This window comes from Hipposideros armiger, unplaced genomic scaffold (genome assembly GCF_001890085.2).
Source record: "Hipposideros armiger isolate ML-2016 unplaced genomic scaffold, ASM189008v1 scaffold_1159, whole genome shotgun sequence".
Taxonomy (NCBI): domain Eukaryota; kingdom Metazoa; phylum Chordata; class Mammalia; order Chiroptera; family Hipposideridae; genus Hipposideros; species Hipposideros armiger.
Window position 1 is genome coordinate 386,397 of NW_017732509.1, and position 7,436 is coordinate 393,832.

General features: G+C 38.8%; 1 pseudogene; it reads right to left on the minus strand.

The window, feature by feature from the left end:
* Positions 1-1,012: 1,012 nt before the first annotated feature.
* Positions 1,013-2,793, minus strand: LOC109376610 (spermatogenesis-associated protein 7-like; annotated as a pseudogene).
* Between the last annotated feature and the right edge of the window lie 4,643 nt (positions 2,794-7,436).

The window sequence follows — 7,436 nt, forward strand, 5'->3', positions numbered from 1 at the left end:
AATTGTTATAAATAGTGATGTACACACAGAAATGAACATAAGTCTTCATTTCTCTGGAATAAATACCCATTCATTTGGATTTTAATTTCTGTTATCATATTTTGTATTTCAATAGTTGCCCTTTGGTTCTCTGAATGTTACTTCTGATAGTATATCCTATTACCTGTTTATGATTTGTCACGTCCAGCGTGGCAAGGGCATACAGGTTTCTCTTAAGGGGCGACGCAGATTGAATAAGAGCAAGAGACAAAAGTAAGATTAAGAGTGAGACCAAGGGACTCAGCCAGAGAAGACTGAGTGAGCCCAGAATCGGGTCAGCGCATNAATCGGGGAAGGGGAACAGACAAGTTGCTGTCCTTTTGTTCTTCAGTCTAGTTGTGGAGGACGTTGCTTCACTGGCCCATGTTGGTATGATCATTATGCTTCTCCCAGGTGAGGAAGTTGCTTGTCGGCCATTGAACAGCCGCTCACAGCGGCTCATAGCAGCTCATGAAAGCTCAAGCCAGTTGCTGGCCAGCTCCACTGCAGCCTACGCCGTCGCTGGCGACTCAAGGCAGCCCAGCTCCAGGTCGAGCTGTTGTTCACCATCTTAGCTATAGAGGGCGCAGCATCGCTGACACTTATGTGGAATCCGAACCAGGGCCCTGCTACTCAGAGCTGGAGTCCCAAGCCAATTCTTAACCAATGCGTCACTTGGCTGGCCCAAGAGGCAAATTTTTTGTAGGCTTTATGTACTGGGTAGTTTTGAGGAACTTGTTGGAGCCAGGAAGGGGCTTATAGTGCCTGGGCCACTGGCTTTCTGCGCAGGACCAGTTCTCGGCAGGGAGGACAGGTGCGAGTGCTGATGATCTGTTGTTCCTGCTAGCTCCCTTTGTTTGGAGGCAAAAGGCTCCAGGTAATGTAGCTGGAAATGCACTGCAGTGATCTTGCAGATAGGCCACCCTATTGAAGTGGAGGGTATGTAAACAATGTGTTTTTTTTGCTGACCATTTGAGATATTTATTAATGAAGATCAAACTTCCAAAGGGCAGTCCTCAATGCTCATTTTCATGATCTTAAGAGTTGGTCCTTCCATGTCACGATTATTGTTACCTTTGGCACTGCAGAGTTGAACAGATTGGGAAAGTGCTGTGTTATGACAACATAATTCATTTGAAGCCTCAACCTTTTCAGTATCACCACCACCTTCAATGACATCCACAAAGGTTTCTTTGTCTGTTAAGATCTCTGAAATCCTTGGATTTTTTTCATCCCAAATTGAAGGTCTTAGATTTGTTTAATCATTTATCTGTTGAATTATAACCCTTTCTGAATACTTTGATTTATAGACAGGCAGAAAAAATTCATTTGGTGAGAATATCTCATTCTTATCCTTTGGTACATACAATAACATATCTAAAGCTTTTTGGTATTCTTGACATTCCTGTTGAATTGCTGTATCTTGTTCATTTTTATATTCATTTCGTTCTGAATTTTCAGCCTTTTCAAAATCAAGTAAATTCAACCTATAGACTTTGTCTAGTTTCACTGAGTTTTCGTTGGATATGGAGCCTAAGTTCACCTTCAGCATATGTAGCAGGTGGCGCATTTTTTTCCTTCTCCAAATGGTGTTTAAATGCTCAAACAGTTGTTGATAAAACCTATTTTAAAATAAACCAAGTTTTAAAATGTCATCTATTACATCTCCAACGAAACTCAGATACAGAGTTCTTCTTCATCAGAATAGATTTTTCTCCTTGGAAGAGGCTGCAAGGAATACTGACATACTGCCCCTGGTGGGGAATACTGAAGAGTGCTGTCTTTAGTCTAATCCCATGGTAAACCATGACCTATTTTTTCTATTTTTGTTGCAAAAATGCGTCATGACTTTTCCGACAACCCAATAATAAAGGTAAAGGGGTTATTTTTTCTTCAGTATCATATGCCATATAACTAGATGCCTGCTTTATGTTCACTTCTGAATCTGTGAAGTTCTTAGTCTCAAATGCGTCGAAATCAGATTTAAAGCTGTTTAATTCAGTCTGGGTTTCAGTTTCTATCTGTTGATCTGCAAAATCCTTTTTTTCTTTTGGCAGGTGTATAGTATAATATCAGTAGCATGACGGGAAAGATTTTCCTTCTGTTTTTAAAGTTTGTGAAGTTAATGGCAAATGTTTGTTAGAAAAGAGGTCAGAATGTTAATCCAAAAGGTCCTCACTGGGTGCTTTTGAAATAACTAACTGAAACTGGTGGGAATTTGGGAATATGCTCCTGGTCCTTCTGCCGTACAAGGTATCCAGAGCACAGTTTACTGGGCCTGGAGGTGGTATAATCCATGCTGGACAGGAAGGAGCTAGAATTCTTCTCAGTACCATTTGTGGGGACTTTATTAGATTTGGGTAGACTTAGGTAGTCTCTCTGAAGAAGTTACTGATGACTTTGAAAAGAATGAACAGCCTTTTCACTTCTTTGATTAACATGTCATCTTCATTTGTAGTTCTGAAGGTTTTTGTTGATTGTTAAATAATGACTTAGAATTGCTTTTAGAATTGGCCTGCACTTCAGTGTTTGTTAATTTCAACTTTCTTTCATATTGTGCTAATTACTTTTTGAGTTTTTCTCTTCATTGTTGGTCTGCATATTTGATGCTGGCACTCATGCTGAGTGGAACTGCGCAATCCACCATAGTGTTAATTTTGGTGTTCAGTGTCTTTTAAATGGGGTTGGTGGGCCATATCTGGAAAGGACAGAGGTTACTCTGACTGTCAAGCTGTCATTTATGCTTAGATCCTCTTTCAACCACTGTGGGGACATGCTGGGTCCCCTTCCATTCTCCCTGGGGCCAGGCCAGCACCTGTAGCTGAATATTGTGAAGGAGGTGCAGACGGTAGGCTAGAATGGCTGGAGATCGTTGCCAGGCCAGTTGCTAACAATGGTTTTCACTGGCTTCTCTGACCCAGACAGTTCCCACAGCTCCCACGGCCTTCCATGGATTCCCCGCCTTCTCTATTCGGTCGCTTTCTCTAGTTTGTTGTTCATAAGCTGTTCATTCAGCCCTCAGTTGTCTCACAGGAGTAACTGCTCTCTATATACCTGCACATTTGAGTTTACTCATTGGAGGGAGTGAGTTCAGCATCCTTTTACACTGCCACCATTTTGGACCTCCCCTTGACATTCTATATTATTTTTCTATTCTTCATTTATCTATGTTCTATTCTTTATTATGTCCTTCCTTCTACTAGCTTTGTATTTAGTTAGCTCTGCATGTTCTAGTTCCTTAAGTTGTATTGTTAAATTATTAATTTGTGATCTTTCTTCATTTAGAGGTATAAATTTAGAGGTATTAATTCCCCTCTTAGCACCGCTTTCAAATCAAGTAGTGATTGGTATGTTATGTTTTGTTTTTATTCATCCAAAGGCATTTTCTAAATTCCTTTGTGATTTCTTCTTTGACCTAGTGGTTGTTTAATAATGTGTTGTTTAATTTACACATATTTGTGAATTTTCAGCTTACCTTCTGTCATTGATTTCTAATTTCATTCATTGTGGTCAGAAAATATAGTTTGTATGACCTGGCTTTTATTTATTTATGTATTTATATTTATTTATTATTTTTTTAAATTTTACTTATTTATTTTTTTAACTGAGCCATCCTGCCACCTGTTGGCAGCGCAGCGGCAGCTCAGCTCGGGCTGTGAATAGAACCGGCGACCCTGTTGCTCAGAGCTTGCACTCTTGAGTGAGCTCTTAACCAGACTTGGCTCTTTTAAAGTGTATTACATTTATTGATTTGTTTTGTGGCATAATATATTCTGTAGAATATTTCATGTACACATGAGAAAAATTCATATTCTGCTATTGTTGGATGGAGGTTTCTGTGTAAGTCTAATTGGTTTACAGTGTTGTTCAAGTGCTCCATTTCTTTATTGATCTTATGTCTGGTTCTATCTATTATTGAAAGTAGGGTATTGAAGCCTCCAACTATTATTGTGGAACTACTTTTCTCTTCAATTTTGTTAATTTTGTGGTTCTGTTGTTAAGTGTGTATAATTTTATAATTGTAGATTTTGACCTATATGCAGTAAATACAGACCTGATCCATATAAAGATTTACATAAAGAAAAAAGTGGTTTTTTTGTGTGTGTGTATTTTGTTTTGTTTTTAAAGATTTTTATTGGGGAATTGGGGGATGGGAACAACGCTGGGGAATTGGGGGAAGGGGAACAGACAAGTTGCTCTCCTTTTGTTCTTCAGTCTAGTTGTGGAGGACGTTGCTTCACTGGCCCAAGTTGGCACCATCATTGCGCTCTTCCCAGNCTGCTGGCTACATATGGTAGCCCATGGCAACCCACTGCCACAGGGGCTGCAGCCTATGCCATCGCCGGCGACTCACAGCAGCTCAGCTCCAGGTTGAGCTGTTGTTCAGCATCTTAGCTGTGGAGGGCAGTGCCACTGGCCCTCATATGTGGGATCCGAACCGGGGCCCTCTGGCGTCCCAAGCCAGTTCTTAACCATCGCGCCACTCGGCTGGCCCTGTGCTTATCAATTTTTGTTTCTTTGTTTGTTTGTCTTGTTCCTTTGTTGCTTTCAGTTTTATACCCCATACATGAGTGAAGTCATATGATTCTTGACTTTTTCTGTCTGACTTATTTCGCTTAGTATAATAATCTAAAGATTCATCCATGTTGTCAAAAATGACAGTATTTCATTTTTTCTTATGGCCGAGTAGTATTCCATTGTATATGTATGCCACATCTTCTTTATCCAATCATCTATCGAAGGGCACTTTGGTTGCTTCCATGTCTTGGTCACCATAAATAAAGCTTCAATTAACATAGAACACATATACCTTTATAGATAAATGTTTTCAGATTTTTTGGGGTAGATACCCAGGAGAGGGATTGGTGGGTCATATGGTAATTCTTAATTTTTTGAGGAACCTTCACACTGCCTTCAATAGCAGCTTCACCGATCTGCATTCCCACCAACATTGTATGAGGGTTCCTTTTTCTCCACAGACTCTCCAACATTTTTTATTACTTGTCTTGATGATAGCCATTCTAACAGGTGTGAAGTGATATCTCATTGTGTTTTTTATTTGCATTTTCCTAATAGCTAGTGAAGTTGAGCATTTTTTCATATATCTGCTGGCCATTTGTATGTCTTCTTGGGAAAAGTTTCTGTTCATGTCCTCTGCCCATTTTTTAATTGGATTGTTTGTCTTTTTGTTGTTCAGTTGTCTGAGTTCTTTATATATTTTGGATATTAGCCCCTTATCCAAGGCATTGTTTGCAAATATCTTCTCCCATTCACTTGATTGTCTGTTTGTTTTGTTGATAGTTTCTTTTGCTGTGCAGAAGCTTTTTAGTTTAATATAGCCCCATTCATTTATTTTAGCTTTTACTTCCCTTGTTTTTGAGGTCAGATTCATAAAATCCTCTTTGAACCCAATGTCCATAAGGTTAGTGCCTTTTGTAAATTGTTTATTGGTTGTTTTTAAAGATTTCTTCTTTTCCTTTCTTCTTCTCTTGATATTTTCCCCTGTGGTTTGCTGGTGTTCTTTGGTGTTTTGCTTGGGTTCCTTTCTCTTTACTCTTTGTATACCTTTTGTAGGTTTTTGGTTTGAGGTTACCATGAGTTTTACATATACCATTTCATATCTATAGCAGCCTATTTTAAGCTGGTAGTCATTTAAGTTTGAATATACTCTTTAAGGACTACATTTTTACTTCCTTCCCATCCATGCTTTCTGTTATGGATGTCATGTTTTAGATCTTTTTGTGTTATTTATATCACAACTACTTATTGTTGCTTGATTTGAGTTTGATACTTTTTTCTTTTGATCTTAGTAGTAGTTTTTCAAATGTCTGATTTGCTGTAGCTATTAAATATTTGGGTTTTCTGTGAGATTTCCCCCTTTCTCATATTTTCTTACTCCTGTTTATGGGCTTTTCTTTTCTGCTTAAAAAAGATGCATTAACATGTCTTATAAAGCTGGTTTAATGCTGATGAACTCCTTTAGTTTTTGCTTGTCTCGGAAACTATCTCTTCTTCAATTTTAAATGATAACCTTGCTGGGTAAATTATCCTAAGTTGTACATTCCTTTCTTTCAGCACTTTAAAGATGTCCTGTCACTCCCTTCTGCCCTGTAAAGCTGCTGCTGAAAAGTGAGTTGATAGCCTTGTGGGGTTTCCTTTGTATGTAACTTGTTGTTTTCCTCTTGCTTCCTTCAAAATTGTCTTTTAATCTTTATCTTTTGCTATTTTAATTACACTATGTTTTGGTATGGCTGTTTTTGGGTCTGTCTTGTTTGGAACTCTGTGCTTCCTGGATTTGGGTGTCTGTTTCCTTTCCCAGGTAGAAAAGTTTTCAGCCATTATTTATTTAAATAAAGTTTCTGTTCCTTTCTCTCTTTCTTCTCCTCCTGGGATCCCAATAATGCAAATGTTTGAGTGCTTGATATTATCCTAGAGGTCCCTTAAATTATCCTTGTTTTTTTAAAAATTATTTTTGATGTTCTAATTAATTGATTTCCAGTAGTCTGTCTTCCAGATCACAGATCCATTATTAGCTAATCTGCTGATGATTCCTTCTAATGTATTTTTTATTACAGTTATTCTTATTTTTCAGGTCTGCTTGGCTCTTTATTATACTTTCTAACTCCTTGTTGAAGTTTTCCCTAAGTTTTTCTATTCCACTCCCAAGTGTGGGGAGCATCCTTATGACTGTTTCTTCAAATTTTTTATCAGGCAAATTACTTATCTCCATTTCCTTAGGGCCTTATTCTTGGGATTTTTCTTGTTCCTTAATTTGAAAGATATTCTTCTGTCTTTTCCTTTTCTTTGATTTTCTATGTTTGTCTATAGGAATTAGACAAAATAGCTATCTCTTCCAGTCTTAAAAATCTGGTCTTATGTAGAAGTGGCCTCTGTGTAGGCAGTGTGTCTGGGTTGTTTTGGCAGGCCAGTAGGAGCCAAGCAGGTGCTTAGACATCTGGGGTATGGACTTTCTGAGGTAGAGCTCCTAGTGGGAAAGCCAGGTGTGTGTAGTAATGCTCTGTTGATCTTTTCTGCTTCCTTTGTTTGGGGATGAAATGGGCTTGGGCGATGTGTCAAGGAACACACTGTAGTAATTTTTCAGGTAGACCAGAGCACTTGGATCAAGCCCCCACCCAACCTATGGAGGTGGAAGGTGTCATACACAATGGTGCTCACACCTCTGACCCTAGAGAATTTCTGCAGTTCCTGGAGAACTCTCACAGCTCCTCAGCCTTCTCGATACAATCTTTCTCTTGTTTGTTATAGAGAAAGTGGTCTTGTGAATAGGCAACTTTTTTTTTAAAGATTTTATTGGGGAATTGGGGGGAATCGGGGAAGGGGAACAGACAAGTTGCTGTCCTTTTGTTCTTCAGTCTAGTTGTGGAGGACGTTGCTTCACTGGCCCATGTTGGTATGAT